Here is an 18,614-nt window from a genome sequence, read left to right on the forward strand (position 1 = left end):
TATTATAGATTCTTGTTGTTAAATTATATTATAGATTATTATAGATTCTTGTTGTTAAATTATATTATAGATTAAAACTCTTAAATTTTTGTTAAATTATATTATAGATTATTATAGATTCTTGTTGTTAAATTATATTATGGAATATTATAGATTCTTGTTGTTAAATTATATTATAGATTAAAACTCTTAAATTTTTGTTAAATTATATTATAGATTCTTATAGATTCTTGTTGTTAAATTATATTATAGATTATTACAGATTCTTGTTGTTAAATTATATTATATATTAAAACTCTTAAATCTTCAGTTTAAGTATTAACTCTTAAAATAAAGTAAAATTTTGTACAGTATCAAAAAACGATGTTACTTATAAGTGCCTCTAATGTACATACTATCACGTACTAACAATAGTACTTTCTACTTGACCTTAAATTAAGTTCAACGTTATCTAATTGACTCTTTCGACATTTATGTTGGGTATACTTGTCGTGAAAGAAATTCAGCAAAGCACAGTTTAACACATTTTGGAATACTTTCGGACAAATTGTAATTATATAATTTTTTATGAAACATTAGAGTGAAATGATACAATTTTCTAATAAAATATGATTCTAATGAAAAAGACAGTCAGAAAATTTTATATACGCTTCGTTATAATTTATTTCGATTTTACAACAGATGCGTTTACTTTGCTTTTCTCTCGTCGCAGTCCAAAAAACAATTAAGCACGCAAGCGCTTGAAGTTCTCGATACGAAGCAAAACAAAACACTTAAAGCGTCAATTTCCAGGATTTATACCGGAGGCTCTAAATTTTTGAATGGTAGCGCAATCGTCAAGTAACATTGAACACAACGTCTTTGCAAACTCGAAAAATTTGCGCAAAAACCTCCAGTAAATAGGAATAACCAAAGCCGTGAAATGTCTTGCGACATGTGGAATTCGAAATACGATTACATTTAATACGGCTGTGCGTCTTATTATCGAGGTTCGTGTACGCTCGTTAAATAGCTGAGCAACGCGACCCATCGCGGTAGAAATTCGACAGTTTCGGCGAAAAGCAGCAACTTCGTCAAAGCGAAATCCGATTAAACAGCGAATGCTACGACGCGCTGTGTCAAAGCATCGCCAAACGTCGCGAGGTTGCGTGGACGTGCCTCGCTTCTTTCGTTTCGCGGCGTGAAAAACTCTTTTCGCGCGAAACCCTCGAACGTACGTCGAATTCGAAATTCCGATGAAATTGTCAGCCAGCTTTTGCTTCCGCTAGCGAGGGTTTTCTCATTACTCACTCGCGTGTCAACGAAATTTCTATTGAAATTAGCGCGAGCTAATTGGGATCGATATCGAGTGAAAATGAATGTTTTCAATGTTGGTAAAATTCGAACTTTGAAAAAAAAAAAAATCTCAAGCTTATTCGTTTCTTTCTTGTTCGTAAAAGGAATACAATAGAACCTCGATCATCCAAGTTAAGAGAAAACTCTCTTTTCTCGGATTCTTTCAGATTTTGTAAAACTCATATTTCGCTACCCCTGAAATAAAAGGTGAGTAATTTACTTAATTAATTTTAATTTATTTTAATTTTTAATTTCAATTTTAATTTTCTTTTTTCTTTTCTCATTACTCACTCGCGTGTAAACGAAATTTCTACCGAAATTAGCGTGAGCTAATTAGGATCGATGTCGAGTGAAAATGAATGTTTTCGATGTTGGTAAAATTCGGACTTTGAAAAAAAAAAACTAAAACCTCAAGTTTATTCGTTTCTTTCTTGTTCGTAAAAGGAATACAATAGAACCTCGATCAACCGAGAGTTAAGAGAAAACTCTCTATGCATTTCTATATTCTTTCAGATCCTGTAAAATTCATATTTCGCTACCCCTGAAATAAAAGGTGAGTACTTAATTAATTTTAATTTTTTTTTCTTTACTCAGAGTTACGTGATCCCGCAATCTTTTCTACATCGAAGGAAAATAAGTAATTTTATTATCTCGGGGCAAGATAAATCTCGAGGGAAGTTTGCTTTCCAAAGCTCGCTTGTAAATTCCTCTTTTAAACGGACCCCGGCAAACGTCTAATCACGGCGGGAACGAAAAAAGTTCGCGGAACTCTTGTTCAAGAAAGAAGATACAAGAATACCGATCGATGAAATAAAAAGGTCGACCCAGTTACTCAATAGGGGGGAAAGAATCAAGAAACTCGCTAAATCCCTGTTGCGGAATTTTTCGCGTAGTTTCCATGGAAATTACTCTTCAACTTTGGTACGCAAGAATTTTAACAAGCTTCGATCCGTTTATTAGTTCTCTCTTTGGCAGTCATTTTAATCATAATTTCTGCTTATATTTATCGAAATTTATTATATAATACATGTAGTTAAATTTTGTCTACTAAATATATTACAATACATAATATATGTATAATTATATTAATATTTTAATGTTTGGAAATTTTACAACTAGCCATCATAGTCAATGTAATAATCTTCTTCCTCTACGTGCTTCTTATGTCCCTCCCTATAGATCCTCTCCGCAACGTGTAATAAAAATTCCATTATAATATCATACTTGGTAAAATAATCCTCGTCTATTAACCAGAATATCTTCAGCATGCAACTGCATAAAGTTCCCACATAAAATGAGAATTTTAACCATACTTTTGTTTCCCGGTTCAGATTAAATTTTCGTAAATCGTATGCCAACAATCTTCAATTACAGTTTATTATTAAACGGTGTTTTAATATACTGGTCTTTTTTAATAATCTTGCAAATCATACGAATGAAATGAAATGAAATTGTATGAAAGAGAATGGAATGAAATTAAATTGTATGAAAGAGAATGAAATGAAATTAAATTGTAATTGTAACTAATCCAGTTTGCTTAATACTGGTGTGTTAATTAAAAATTAATTATCCCAGGGGCAACAATGCATTTTTTTCAATATAATACACTGTAACATTTAATTTCACGTTACGTTAAATTTACGTATTGTTTTAAAATATCTTATTTACGTGTATATATATATTTAATTACGTTTGTCGATAACGTTCGTAATGCTGATCATCGACAATACTACTAAATACCCTAAATATTCTGTTAACACTACCACACCAATATGTTTGCAAGAATCGTAACTTTTCATATCTGGTGAATTACTTTGTGCTGAGAATTACTTTAGTCGAAACGAAAATTTAATTTAATTTTTTTTTTTTTAATCAAAGTCTAAATATCTTTATTATACTTATTGTTCTTATTAATATGTTCAGCGACAAAATGTGCCAATTTTCAATCAAAATCGTACTACGTAAGACACGAGTAATTCATTTCGTGGGAAACCAGCGAGTCGGTAAATATAAAAATATTCTCAAAGGCCATTCCTTCTGATCGGTTTCGACAGAAACAAAAATTCACCTTAACCGTCCGTAGTCCTATCGTTAAAAGAAATCCAAACCAGCTCAAATGCCGCGATCCCAACTGGACCTCCATTACAATTCGGCAGAAACCGCGCGAAGAAGAGATGCACGAAAACATGTTGCACCTTCGGTAACACGTTCCACTTTTTTCTCTTCTTCTTCTTCTTCTTCTTCTTCTTCTTCTTCTTCTGAACGGAACCACCCTGTCGAGGCAAGGGAGGGCGAAACATGCCTCGCGGAGACGGGAACTTTCCACCGGTGTAACAGTGACGGGCTTTTTGATCTTATTACTCCCGGAGGAAGAAGGAGCGGACCGATCTCGCAAAAGGTCGTATCTGCTGGGCGCATCGAGAGCTCGGGCTACGGCGCTTGCAGCTTCTCCGCGGCAAATTGCGGCAACAACGAAAAGAAAAAGAAAAAAAAGGAGAGAGGGAGAGGGAGAGGGAGAGGGAGAGAGAGAGAGAGAGAGAGAGAGAGAGAGAGAGAGAGAGAGAGAGAGAGAGAGAGNGAAAGAAATAAAGGAAAAGAGAAAAAGGCCTGGAAGATAAGAATCGACGAGGAAATAACAAAGGGTTAAGCATCGACGAAGTGTGAGAGAGAGAGAGAGAGAAAGTGGTTAAATTGTATTTTATCATCGGAAAGAGTGGCGAGTTTTTCGAGCGGAAAATGGCTAGGATCGTCGAAAAGACGGCGTAGAAACGGCGGCTATTGGTGGAAAGAAGAATAGGAAACGAGTGTAGAAAATAGAGGTGGTATTTAAATGCGCGGGCATTAGGTTTTTAAGGTCATTTTTTAAAGAAAGAGAACTAGGTGGAGAGAGATTTGCTGTCGAGGAGTTGGCGGACAGAGTAAAATGTTGTCATTCGTTGAAATACTTTTGACCTGAAAAATATTTTACTCTGGAAAAGTGTACGTTTCAATGAAATTAGTTTAATTCCTCACCTTTTACAATTCGAAAACCACTACATTTGAAATTATGTCGTCAGTGTTAACTCTTTGCGTTCGTGTTTTTGTTAATTAAATTGCAAGAAAAAAAAAAGAAGAAATAATTGAAAAACAGTTTAGAGTGCAAAAAAAAAAAAAAAAAAAAAAGAATACTTCGTGACGATACTCAAAGTATCCAAAGAAACCAGCAATTCGTCTGGCGGTGTTCAGCGCGTGTCTGGTTTGATTTATGAAGAAACTCGCGGCGTCTTGAAAGTTTTCTTAGAAAACTGTCATTCGTGGCGCGCAGTTACGTATACGGAGCACGCTAAACGGAAAACCGTGACGTTTTCACGGATGTCGTGTATGCATTGAAGAAGCGAGGACGTACTCTTTATGGTTTTGGAGGTAAGGTCGCAAAATCGTTTCAACGATGAAAATCTCGTGGCATCTTTTATTAAAACAGCCGACAGTTCGAATTTCGTGGCGGCTTTCAAAATGGCTTATAAAAATATTGTCAACTCGTTGCAACGAAAGAAACTATATCTGACTCTTTAGAGCATGTATCGTTTAAAAAATGTTGCTACGATTCCATTGAACTATTCTCAGTTCGTATTTTAACCTCTTGCCACGCACGTCGAGAATATTTGGCCGAAAATTGCAATATTTTCTCAGTTTTAAGTATAGTAACATAATCCAGCGAACAACAAGTAATAAATTTATTACTTCTTAGTCATTTCTATTCAGCGATATACCGATTAATTCGGAAAGAAGACGAATTATTGTATAATTGGTTTGGTCACTCGTTATGGTCCGCGAATCAGTTACTAGCTAGGAAGAGGTTAAGAGCGTATTTTGATAAATGCTAGAAAAACGAATGCTTCAGAGAAACGAGCAACCAAGGGGAAACATCAAGGAAGAGACCATCGATTTAGAAAAGTGGACGAAAACAAACTGGTGGGAACTGGTATCGATGGAGGAGAGACGAATTTGTTGAGCGATGTATCGGTTTCAGAGGTTGGAAACGATCGAAGAAGTACGAAGAAGGACGAGGTCCGGAAAGTTTACGAGAAGACCGGAGCATGAACACGTCAAGGTGAGGCCTGAGGCATCTCGACGGTTATCATCCACCTGGAACACGCCTGTACTCGCGTAATACGTGCGCACGATGTGAACACAGAGACAGAGGGATGAATAAAGAAAGGTGAAAGCGACATGAAGAGAGAGAGAGAGAGAGAGAGAGAGAGAGAGAGAGAGACAACATGCCTCGATCTAAATACCCGACATTAAAGCCAACTATAACGCTCTTTGAATCCCGATTATCAACGATTCCACCCCTCCGAGATATATTGCCTCGATAAGGATCGAAGCCTCGTGAATATCCCTCGATCGAATTGCCAGTATTTCCACTGGCGTGGAAAATTTGTCCCTTTCCCATCATCGAGCGTACGATCGTTAATAGTTGAGTATAAAGTGCAAGTGGATCTGGATTGGATTATGAAATTTTCATCGACTGAATGATGCACGATGATTATTATTATTATTATTGCTGGTGCTTATATGATGATCGGCAGAACTTAACACGTCGACCGCCGTGAGAATCGAATTTTATGCGTTTCCTTTCAGGAATAACCAATAATTTGAAATATATTACACTATGACGATATAATAAATAACAGTACACGTTCGATCTCTCGCGTTGTTGAGAATTTATTTTAACCTCTTGCGCCGGAATGACGTGCCACGCGCGACGAGAATTCTTTTGTTCCAAAATCGTAATATTTTCTCAGTTTTAAGTATATTTATGTAAAACAAACGATGGATTTATTAATAGTTTCTCAATAATTTCTATCCAGCGATATACCAAGGAGTTCAAAGAAAAAAGCGACGAACTTATTGTATACGGTTTGGTCACTCGCAATCAGTTGCCAGCGCAAGTGGTCAATACTCCGTTTCTATCTCGATCTCGCACGCGTTTGCAATCGATCACTGAAAGATCTTGGTAAAAATCTTCGACTCGCCAAACTATCCACAGAGCCAGGATGCATTCTTCGAATACGATTGTTCACCGTTCATTGGAACGATGCGTTTATTCATCCCCGAAGTAAGGAGCCCAGGCTATCGCGATCGATCGTCTGGCTCATCGATACTCTCTGCTCTCTTCTTCGTCTCTGTCAGTGCAGTAACGAGTCTAGACTACTTTAGAGGTAGGAATTCGCGTGGCCGACGGATGATTGAGAATTGACAACAAATGTTCGTGTCAGAGTGTAAAAATGCGGGATAAGGAAGTCTCGTTTGTACGGAATTTTTTCCCGCGTGGCAATTGTTGCAAACGGAAAAACCAAACTCGGGACTGTTTGTCTAATCATGAAATGTAAAATACGAGCATACGGTTGTGTACTACAAGTGAGTGCGTGAAGATAGAGATTGTAAGGGGTAAGATTTTGGATAGAGAAAGTGAGGCCTGGGACTTGAGATTGTTTATGGCTACTAATTACTTCAATATTAATAAACACAACGTGGGTTTAAATTTCGTTTAATTTTTTCCCACGTTAGTACTACTCAGTTGTTTCACAATCCTATTTATAAGAGACACTCTTTGTGTTTGATGTTTAAACAAAATAAAAAAAAAACCACTCAGAACGCACCTTTCCCATCATCCCTGCACTAAGTGCAAGGACTGAACGATCATCGATGACTGAGAGACTGAAACCAAAGTCAATCTCCCGAGTCTTCCTCACGCTCAGGGAAAAATGCCGCCCCTCCTCATCGTGGCTGCATTAACTCGTTCTTTGGTTTAGAACGGAGTAAGATCTACTACAGAAATGATCCTGTGGAGTATGATCTTAGTTTTTGCAGCCACGACGATGCCTATATCTAACTGCCAGTGTACATTTTCTACTGCGAGTACTGGCGACTAACTACTTCGCCATCTATGAAGAAGATTACGAAGAAACGCACAAAACCAACGATGACGGAATAAAATTATCATCGAAAGTTCGATTCCTTTGTGCATTCTTGATTTAGTTTGACTGGCACGGAATCATTTCTATTGAGCAAGATAAATCGGATTAACGCGTTGCGGAAGTCGTCCATGCTGATTTTGTTTCGCTTTCCTACGAAGTTTCAATCGTCGAATCCTGCACTGATGAGTAAGGAATTTGTTGCGTAAATACTCCACGTGTCACCCGTATAATATTATAATTATTATTATACATACTATAAATAACATTAATAATAATTATAACACTACACACATATGGTACACTATATATACTATATAATACCGGTATACAGTATACAATATAATAATTATAATATTATACGGTATACCCTACACATATTAAATAATATCGGTATATGATATACATTATATAATAATTATAAGTTAATAATAATTACAATATTATATATACGGTATATACTGTATATATTATATAATATGTACATACGAGAATATAATAATTATAAATTAATAATATTAATAATACAATGTATATTATATTGTACCATATGGCATATACTACATTTTACATTTGATTGCATACTAGATATATATATATATCACTTTGAAATTACTTATAAACCTGTCTATAAAGACACTTTGTGTTTGATGTTTAAACAAAATAAAAAAAAAAACCACTCAGAACGCACCTTTCCCATCATCCCTGCACTAAGTGCAAGGACTGAACGATCATCGATGACTGAAAGACTGAAACCGAAGTCAGTCTCCCGAGTCTTCCTCACGCTCAGGGAAAAATGCCGCACCTCCTCATCGTGGCTGCATTAACTCGTTCCTTGGTTTAGAACGGAGTAAGATCTACTACAGAAATGATCCTGTGGAGTATGATCTTGGTTTCTGCAGCCACGACGATGCCTATATGTAACTGGCAGTATGTTCTTTCGACTGCAGGTACTGGTTTCGAATTACCTGGCCATCTATGAAGAAGATCCTGAAATAACATATAAAAACGACGAAGATAGAATTATGTGGGATGGGCAAATTTTTGGGAAAGGCCCAGAACTTTCCCCAGTGCCCAACAATTGCAATCAGATGTCCCAAGTGGTGTACCATAAAAGAGAAAGTTAGGCCTGGGACTTGGGATTGTTTATGGCTATCCCTCCAGGCCTTAAAACATTAAGGGTATGGATGCGTTTGTGTGTATGTGTGTACGAATGACGAATTTTGTGCAGATGAGGAAACTGGGCAGTGAGTGTCGAGAAGCCAGAGAGAACAGAGTGATTGTCGGGACGTCAGAGAGAGCAGAGTGATCGAGCCGTGAAAGAGAGAAGACAGTGAGTTGAGAAGAGAGTGCCAGCGTAAGTAGTTAACTTGTAATATCTTTAACTTTCAATTTTGGTTGAATGATTAAATTCCTTGACACTCGAGAACTAGTGGCGGCAGTCAACGTGCCAACAGTAGTTTCGTACGAGTACGAGAATTTGGTAGCGTGGAAATGAGTAGCCGCTGTCAATTCTAATTATTATGATTGACCATTATTAGAAGATTAGAAAGTCTAATCTTTGATCCTTAGAATGAAAGAGAGAGCGAGAGAGAGAGAGTCCCCTGATTACGAGAGTAACTCAATTCAATCAAGTCAATCAACTCGACAGATTCAGGTTCAAACGTGGCGAGAGACGCGGGCCAGCGTGCGATCGACGCTGGTCAAAAGCGATCCTTTCTTCGGGCACGAGGAGAGCAGTCGGTGTTCATTGGAGAAGTTTGCGTGGACGGAACGTCCGGGTGACGGAAACGGAAACGGAAACAAACACAGATAGTTCGTCTGTCGAGCGTATTGTGGCGTGTCGCGCCGTGTCGGCGAAGATACAGCAAGTTGTGGCCAAACTTCACGGTTTGCCGTGCAGGCGTACAGTCGGTTTACAAATGAGGCATGCGAAAGCCACGTCCAACTGGTTTAACAAGTCATTACACAATTTGTCAGGGGCAAGTTTCGGGCGTCTCTGGCGCCAAATGAAATTTTCGAATCCGTTCCGAGGGTTCGCTGCTTCGAGCTTGCCCGCTGGAAATTCTGTTTCACCTTCGCGCTGAATGCCGAGATTAAACGCTCCGGCGCATCCGTCGGATGAAACGATTCGCGTTGCGCATTACGGAACAATCTCTGAAAGTATACTATCGATAATACTACGGAAACTTACGGTTAAAGTGCTGATATTAATTTCTGATTGATCTAAAATTTATATATATATATATATATATATAGATTTGAGAATTTTTCTTCTTTTGAAAGCTCGAAAGTAATTTTATACTGTACCAGGCTTTCAAGAAATCACTGTTCAAGAAATTTTCTATTTTTTTCTTTTTAAAGCAATTTTTATTGTACTGTATCAGGCTTTCAAGAAATCACTGTTTCAAGAAATTTCCTATTTATACTGTACCACTTTTGTACTGTACCAGGCTTTCAAGAAATTCTCTATTTTTTTCTTTTTTTTTAAGCAATTTTTCAATACTTTGTTGGATGATTGTACAGGATGGAAAAAAACATTTGCTCTTGGCTATCATAGATGAATTCTATACCGTTTGATGGAGAAACATGTAAATTGATCTTTACCTTGAATTTCGAGGTCAAATTTTTTACATTCCACTCATCAAGATCATACTTGTTTAAGGGATCATGGGTCTAATCGTTTCCTTGAGAAACGGCAATGTTGTCAGAAATATTCCCAAGTATCTTAGAATTCTTTTTTTCAAATAATCCAGCGCATAAGAAAAAAAGACACTTTTGAAAGGAAAAACGTGAAATTCCAAAGAAATTCTGTACAAAATGCAACGAAAATTGAAAACTGGAAAGACCTTTTTACACGATACGGTAAATTTGCTAACGATATTGTTCCTCGACAAGGGATCATCTTCTATCGAAAAAGAAGCACCATTTAGATACTCGAAATCACGAGACCGTTGAACAATTTTTTCCATCAAAGCAGTCCGCAAACATGCTCGTTTCGAAAGCACCGGTTTCTAAACTTTCGCTTGGGACTGTACTTACGGATGTACGTATGTACGTTCGTGCTTGCAAGCATGACGAAGGACTCGCCTGAAGACAATGCGGGTTACGTGTTAATCCCAGGATACCGCGTGTTTATCATGGTTGGGTCCAAGTATCTCGGGTGTCGTGGCCTGGCTCTTTCAGACGTGAACCACGAAGCAACGACGACGTCACCAACACCCGGGGATCGCTAACATACGCCGCGCGATTAAGTCAAGGACTTCTCTCTCCCCTTGTGCCCGATAGGTGGTAGAAACAGCGGACTCGTTGCCCGAGCCACCGAGTACGAATCGATACGAGCGGTTACACGGTCAGACGAGTAGAACGAGACCGCGTTTGGTCAGACGCGTACACCAGCTTCTCTCACTAGAAGGCCAGAACTGTTTCACCGCGGTTCTGCTACTTTCGCCCCGGTATCTATCTAGTATCACGATACTTTCTTATACACTGGAACTACCCGCGACTAAACCGTAACATTTCCATCGGAGATGAAATAGCGAAAGTTAAACTAGAGAGACTTCATGACACGAGCCTATTTTTTATCTGTATATTTTCCGAAAAATTACATATACATATCTAAATTGAAAATAGAAAACGTCGTTTCACGTCGACGAGAAATTAGAAACTGGTCATTTTGACTAGTTTGGTAGTTCTGGTATATTAATTGCACAGGACGATCCGCGAATTCGAGACACGATACTTGAAGTTGTCAACTGAGTTATTACGTTGGATTACACGAACAAAGTTCGATCAGAGTGTTTCATTCTAGGATTATTACCGATAAAATATACTTCGAAAAAATATAAAATAATATAAAACTATAAAATAAAAAAATAAAATAATATAAAACTATAAAATAAATAATATACTTAGAAAAAAATATACTTAGATAAAATATACATCTAGCTAGTAACTTAATGATTGACGAGATAGAATAGAATTTTCACATTGTTCGCGCGAATTCTATTACAAGATTTATTTTCTCCTTTATTCGGTTCCTTTCATTTTCTTTGCTACAAATCTCAATCTTCCTTTCTGTTGTGAAAATAGGAAATTATCGATCATAATCAACTAAAAAAAAAAACCTGCGAAATTTCGAAGGGAACGTCGAAATTCTTTTCGTTCGAATTAACCCAGTCCCCTTCGTCGCTCTTCTCGTTTTTAATGACTATTACTTCTACGCCGCCCGAGAGAGATATGAAGGACTCATCGACGAGGAGCGGAAAAACAAGGACAAGGAAAGGCGAGCAATGAAATTAGTTCCGGGGAGCAGATGTCGGGCGGAACGAAAGGAACGAGGGAGTTGTTCTCTTGTCGCGGCGTTCGGCCTCGCGAGGCTTCGAGAGCGTCTCGCGCCATTTCCGCCGGATGTGAATTCGTTAGACGAATGGAGAGACAGCGGACGCTTTGTCAGACGCTCCACAGCCTGATCTCCTCGAACGAGCAGAGGCTCGACGGATCGAACGATTAAGTCGAGAGCCTCTTGCCCGCGTGCGTCACGCCCCGCTGAATCCGGCATTCGAGATCGCGAGGCCGGTGTGATTTCACCGGGAAATGTCGGGGATGGATCCTTGAAACACCGAGAGAAATGGAAATTTCGTTTTTATCTTGTCGCGATTGTGATTGATCACGAGCACGTGTTTTATGGCTAAAGAATCAAGGGAGCAACGTTTCTCAAATTTTTACTGAGAACAAGTGTGCAACATTTGTTGGTACAGTTCTGATTGAACAGGTATTTCGATGAAATTAATTAGACAGAATTGGACTGGTTGAAAAGAAGAAACTGTTCAATTTGAAGACGAGAAATACTATACATGCTTAAAATTACAACATTACTTTCTCGAAAAAGTTCGACCTGAAAATCGACTATACGACACAGCTCTGAAAAACTTCGTTCGAGTAATACAAAGTTTTCTTACACTTTTGAAAAACTCGGAAACCTAAGGAAAAATTAAACGTGGGTACAAAGGATTCCTACGGGACAATTGCAATATGCCAATGCGATTAAACATTAAATTTTCGGGGATTGTGACACGTCGATGCGATTAAAACATTAAAAATAATGTTCTGGGACTTTCGAGCGTAGGCACGTGTGTACGTGCGTGTGTACGTGTATCGGCCGGAGGTTGGTGGAGATTTAAATTTGGCACGGATCGTGCTCCAATTCGCCGTGTTATATGACACGAGGTGACTGACCAACCTGTTGGCCGCAAACCGCATGTGGCAAAATTCTCGATCAAAGTTTCTCCGGGAATAGCGAAAACGGCTGGTTTCCAATTCCTTCCCGTCCGGTGAAATTAACCTGTCACACGGCCTGAACGACACAGCCGGACTCTGTTTCTGACCGAGTTCATTATTTCCTTCGTCCTCGAATCCGCCGTCTGAACCGCGGTTTCCATGCACCCTCTATCAATGAGACTCGAAAACTTGATTCCGCTCCCGGGCGGGGTTTATTAACTTTGTTATCAATGTTGCTGCTGCTGCTCGTACGAATCGCTCGGCATCGGTGGACCAAGTCGCGATTCATTTGATTAATTTATTACTGAAATAGAGCTGATCAGAATGCGGAGTCGTTTGAACCTAAAATTTCGAGGGAAATATACGCGAATTCCTTTTCGCACTGATGATTTAACACGAGTTAAAAAGAAAGATTTTTGCTTTAAAAGAAAAATTACATAGATATATTTTATGCTTTAAAAAAAAATTATATAAATATATTTTATGCTCTAACAAAAATTACATAGATATATTTTATGCTTTAAAAAAAAATTACATAGATATATTTTATGCTTTAAGAAAAAAAATTACATAGATATATTTTATGCTTTAAGAAAAAAAATTACATAGATATATTTTATGCTTTAAAAAAAAAAATTATATAAATGTATTTTAAGCTCTAACAAAAATTACATAGATATATTTTGTTTAAAAAAAAAATTACATAAATATATTTTATGCTCTAACAAAAATTACATAGATATATTTTATGCTTTAAAAAAAAATTATATAGATATATTTTATTAGTAATTCTTAAATCTATTGAAAAAAAGGACGAGAATAACTCATTTTTTTTATTACTGTTTCGTCAGAAACAAAAACCTACTTTTATTCGATACTGTACGATTCTCTCCTATATAATTTTCAAACCTTTGTTTTTTTATAATTACAACTGAGATATTTGTACACACTGACAGATAATTTTAGATCGTTTAGTAATTTATATGATTTGTAATTATCTACCAACAGATTATTATTTCAAGAATTTTAAAAGAAAGGAAAAAAAAAAAAGAAAACCGACAGGAGTACCAGGTCGAAATAAAAGTTGGAGGATCGCCAAGAGAAGTTGACGCTTTTGGAAAACTGTGACTCTGGGGAGGCCATTTGTAGCCAACCATAAAAGCAGACACTAGGTGTAATTTCATTTAATCGAATCGACATCTATCTTGTCGGCTATTTTCATTTAATTTATCGATTTATCGTTTGTGTGTCGTACGAATGTCAATTTAACTTACCCAGTTTTATGCCAGACAACTAATTCCTTACTCTTGCAAGGGTAGTAAAATTAATAGTGTCTCTGTTTTTGTATCGATCTGGATCTGTACTGTTTGACACAACGTTTACGAGAAACCATAAATTCCAAGAAATACGAGGCGCAACGTGTACAAGCAAGTAAAGAAACCGTATAAAAGAGGAGGCAACGTAGTTGGACACGTCGTCTTAATTTGCTTATTCAAGCAGTCCCCCACTTCGAGAGAGGCAGAAGTTCGATTTGACTAACAAATTTCACCTAAAATACTTTCCTCTTTTTCGAATGCATATTCAGTGGTTATTAAGCTACACCAGCCACTTAACGTTATCATCCGAAACGTATCGAGTCAACTTTATACTACTCACGCAATCCACCGTGCCTCTTACATGCTTCTTACACGAGTCTATTAGTATTTTTTAATACTTTTAGTATTTTTTAAAAATTTCAAATTCTTTTCGCTCAGAAGTTCACGAATTGAATTTCATTTAATGAAAGATTTTGTTCAGAAAAATTATGTTTCGTTGCATTCGCTTTTGCATCTCGTGAAATTTTTCTTCGACATTAAAATTAACAGCCAGAATATTACCGAATATCAAGGTTGAAAAGAGGTCGAGAACAGAAATTTAATGCCTGAATAATTCCCCGGCGCCGGTTTGAAAAATACTTTTCAAAGCGTGGAAACTAAGTGAAAGGAAGTCGCGAACAGAAGAAACGACAGTCGTGACAGATTCAATTTCAAGAGTCATTGGATCCCAGAATTTTCATAAATCCGGGATAATGAAATTAATTAATGGAAATAATCAAGAAAAATTCCATTTGAATCGTGCTTTGGAAATTATATTTGAAAAAATTTTACGTACAAACAAGCGAAACGTTCACGAAGCAGGCCAACGCTCGAGATTAAAGTTTCGTTTAAAAATAGAAGAGAAAGAGAAATTATTCAACGACACGACGTTTCATTTTTGCTCTAGGGGAAGAGCGAAGTCGCGCGATTCGGCGAGATCGTTCGGCTATTGATTTTAAATTTCCAGACACGCGGCCAGAGCGCATTAGCATTGAATTAACGAGGCACAAGGATGAATTTCTCTTCGACTAACGAAACGCCGTTTGATATTCACAGTCGGTCTCATATCCCCGCGATTGAATAATTTCCCGTTAGCTCTAACCGAAGAATATAACGAGGACAGCACGAATCAAATTAACACAATTACCATTCATCGTCGAACGACAGCGAGAGCATCAACGCTCTGAAAATTATTTAACTTCTCGGTATATTTATACGCTTCTTGCAATGCGCAGACAACAAAATAATTCATCTGTAAATGCAAATGCAAATTGAATGTCTAGTGAATAAATGAAAAACACCGTTAACAACATTCTTAAAATATGTTATGGGGGATTCGTTTCCAAGATGAAAGTTCTATTATTAATCGACGTGTTACAAAAGACACGAAAATTGAATGAAAAATGACGAGATATATCAAAATCAGTGGGATTGTGTATTCTCCGATTTAGAAAGAATATTTTTTACGTAAAGAATATCGTTTTAACAATTAAAAAAAAAATTTCTCAACACGCGCATGTACTCTTGATTAATTTCTCAGTTGTATCTGTTGTCAGCTGTGTGAATCCAATTGTAGAAAATTTCCAAACTTCAGTCCCGCGCGAACGAGTAATCACTAACAACGAGAATTGTGCCGAGTAAATAGGCATAATTGATGTGCAAACACACTCGATATCAAGAACGAATTCCGGAAACACGCATTTTCTAATCTTCTGAAGGCAACCATCTCCTCCTCGAGTTCTTCGCGTGTAAACGCGCGACCGCGAGCATGCTCACGCCTACACGCGAGCGCACGCACGCACTTAATCACGTCGACTCGAATACTGCGAACGATGCACCGCGACTCTCAGATAAGAAGTGTACTCACTCATACCTTCTCTCTCCCTCTCTCACTGTCCCTTGTATTTTTTTTTCTTCTTTCTTTTTTCACCGACGGCGCACGCTGTAAGTTTTCTCGACCCAGCTCGGAACACGGAAATAAAATTACCGGAACGCAACGCGCGCGATAGCGAGCGAAAACATTCTTAATTTAGACAGCGAACAGCGTCGTTATCGATCGCTGGTAATTACGAACGGGCCGGGGGATCGCTGGTTTCGTGCGTCGATCGTGCGAACCGAAAAGTGTGTGTCTCTCTCTCTCTCTCTTTCTCGTCGGTGCTTAAATTAAAATCCAATATATATATTGTGTTTTTTGACAATTATATTGATTGAAATCGTAGATTTTCAGTTTTTCTTCGAATTCGAATTTTTCTTTTCCAGACAGTTGACGGTTCTTTAACCTGTGAACTTCTTATAGCCTAGATAAAGAGGTCTTTACACTGCGAGAAGTGTAACATTTCAGAGTAGACAAACCTTGTCACACATGTTATAAATAAATTCCAGCACTCGTCGGGAAACTTTGCTTCGCGCTTGTCTCTGTCCTCACAGTCCTCTTTAGACATGTCACTTTGCTATACGTCAGAGTTTGGAGAGCTTTAAAATGTGAGAAGAAAACGATAGAAATTTTTGGATTTCTTTGTCATTTCTTTTTCCAAATAACTTCTGTCAATCCAGACAAAAATATCTTCTCGCGTTCTTGCGGACGGTCTGGTCTGGATAAAGAGAGGCGTTCGAGAGGGTGGAAAATCGTGAAATCGACGATAACCGAGCCAGAGTTCACGTATAAATTCGTCGCAGCAGATGCTTGTAAATACAAACATTTACGTAAATAAATCTCTCTGCTTCGCTCGTTTCGCTCGTGTGGCGATCCTCTGACATTCTCCTCAAGATTCATCCGCCATCTTTCATCCTTCGTCTAAGCGTTCGCGACAGTACGCTCGTATTTCACGCACGTGACATTATTATTCGACGTGAGAATAACCGGTATTCATCTTGACGTTCGCAACTCTTGACATTTTGTTGCTAATGCCGCTACCACGATCTCTGTCGTCGATTTTACATTGAGAAACGAAACGACGCAACCGCGAGATCACGAAAAAAGTAGACACGGGAGCCTAGCAAAGAGGATATTTCGAGAGGAGATTTATAGAGGTCCCTGATATTTAATTATACGGTGAATTCTGTCCTCTATGTAGGATTAACATTTCTGCAATTTTTAACATTTTAACATATTTGTTTTTTTGGACAAAAAACGTGATTTATTTTAATTATCATTTAAACTACAACCATTTGTATATAAAATGGTTTGATTTGTTCTAATATTAATCTTCTCATTTTTTTATTTATATTAATATTTTTTATTAACCAATCAGAATTAACTATACACGTCCATAAAAATGTTGACTTCGAAAGAGTTAAAAATTGGCGAATATGGTCCCTGCGAATTCAATTGCAATTTTCAAATATATATAACTGCAAACGTTTGTTCGTCGTGAGAAACTGTATCTTCGAACTTTAATGCCACGCGAACTATTGCGCAAAATCCCAATTATAAGTTATATAATAAATTCCCGTTAAATCTGAATTTATAAAAGGTTATATCATGTCCACGAATGTTGGAAGTAAAGAAAGACAAAATGGAGACAACACTTGTCATAGTGTTCTCGTGTAGTCGATTATTCTTTAAACAGTCGTGTAGACTCATTTCGTCATCCGCATAATTTGTAAGTCTAATTTGCAGCAGACCGTGTATTAGCGAGTTAATTTTCGACCGGTACACAATTGAAAAAAATGGGGAAATTCCAAAAATTTCCGCCGCTTTTTTTTCTTTTTTTTTCTTTGAAAAAAAAAAAAAGGGAGATGCTCGTTCGCGAATTAGCAGAATCGTTAGCTGAATAACGAGCAGGGCAGACGTTCCATCGATTTCCCCGAGCGTTCCCGTTTTAATGAAATTATACGATCAATCGGAATGGAGAGCTGAACTCTTACAGCGCGTACAATTTTTACGATGGCAAATGATAAATCGACCGCTCGATAACTTCGCGCCGGTAACTACTTTGCGCCAGTTTCTGAAACTACGAACTTTATGTGTGCCAAGCGTGCCACCGTGAAACGCTCAACTTTTCGTGCTCTGCGTTTACTATCACGGTTTACTATCACGCATTCTCGTCCCTCTTTTTCTTCGGCTATTTATTTTTTTAATTAAACGTTTCGTCTATGCAGGCTACGTGCAGATACAATATTCGGGTGGTACAGATCGAGATAGCAGACATTCCTTTCACGCGGCAAATTAATTTTTCAGAGTAATCTAGACAACAATTTCGGAAAGTTTTGTTGCGAAGAATTTTTGAGAATCCGAACAATGGAATCTTGATAGAACATTGTTCCACGTATTTGGAAATTATTATATTTCAGATACTTTACGTGGGTTTTTAATTTTAATTAACTAATTAACGATATACTATACTATAATATTATATTATAATATTATAATAATATATACTATAATATTAATACTATAATATTATACTATAATATTATATTATAATATTATAATATTATAATAATATACTATAATGTTATAATTAATAATAATATACTGTTATAATTAATAGTAAATATATTATTATTAATATTATACTATAATATACTAAAATATTATAATATTATACTATAATATTAATAATAATATACTATAATATCGTAATTCGAGCGTAATCCCGATTCCAACAGTTTTTTCCACCGAGAGTCGAAAAAAACTCGGCATTTTTAACAACGAGTTGATAAAATTTGTGCTCCTGCGTTAGTT

The 18,614-nt window shown here is 37.1% G+C and overlaps 1 protein-coding gene and 2 non-coding genes across 3 annotated transcripts in view; all 3 read right to left on the reverse strand.

The window, feature by feature from the left end:
* Positions 1–18,614, reverse strand: part of LOC122539036 — a 189,590-nt gene that overhangs the window by 105,281 nt on the left and 65,695 nt on the right. The window lies entirely within an intron of this gene.
* Positions 6,962–7,177, reverse strand: LOC122539058. Its single transcript, XR_006308974.1, has one exon. It is a non-coding gene; the product is annotated as a small nucleolar RNA U3 (small nucleolar RNA).
* On the reverse strand, positions 7,968–8,183 carry LOC122539060. Its single transcript, XR_006308975.1, has one exon. It is a non-coding gene; the product is annotated as a small nucleolar RNA U3 (small nucleolar RNA).

This window comes from Frieseomelitta varia, unplaced genomic scaffold (assembly GCF_011392965.1).
Source record: "Frieseomelitta varia isolate USP_RPSP 00005682 unplaced genomic scaffold, Fvar_1.2 scaffold_189, whole genome shotgun sequence".
Taxonomy (NCBI): domain Eukaryota; kingdom Metazoa; phylum Arthropoda; class Insecta; order Hymenoptera; family Apidae; genus Frieseomelitta; species Frieseomelitta varia.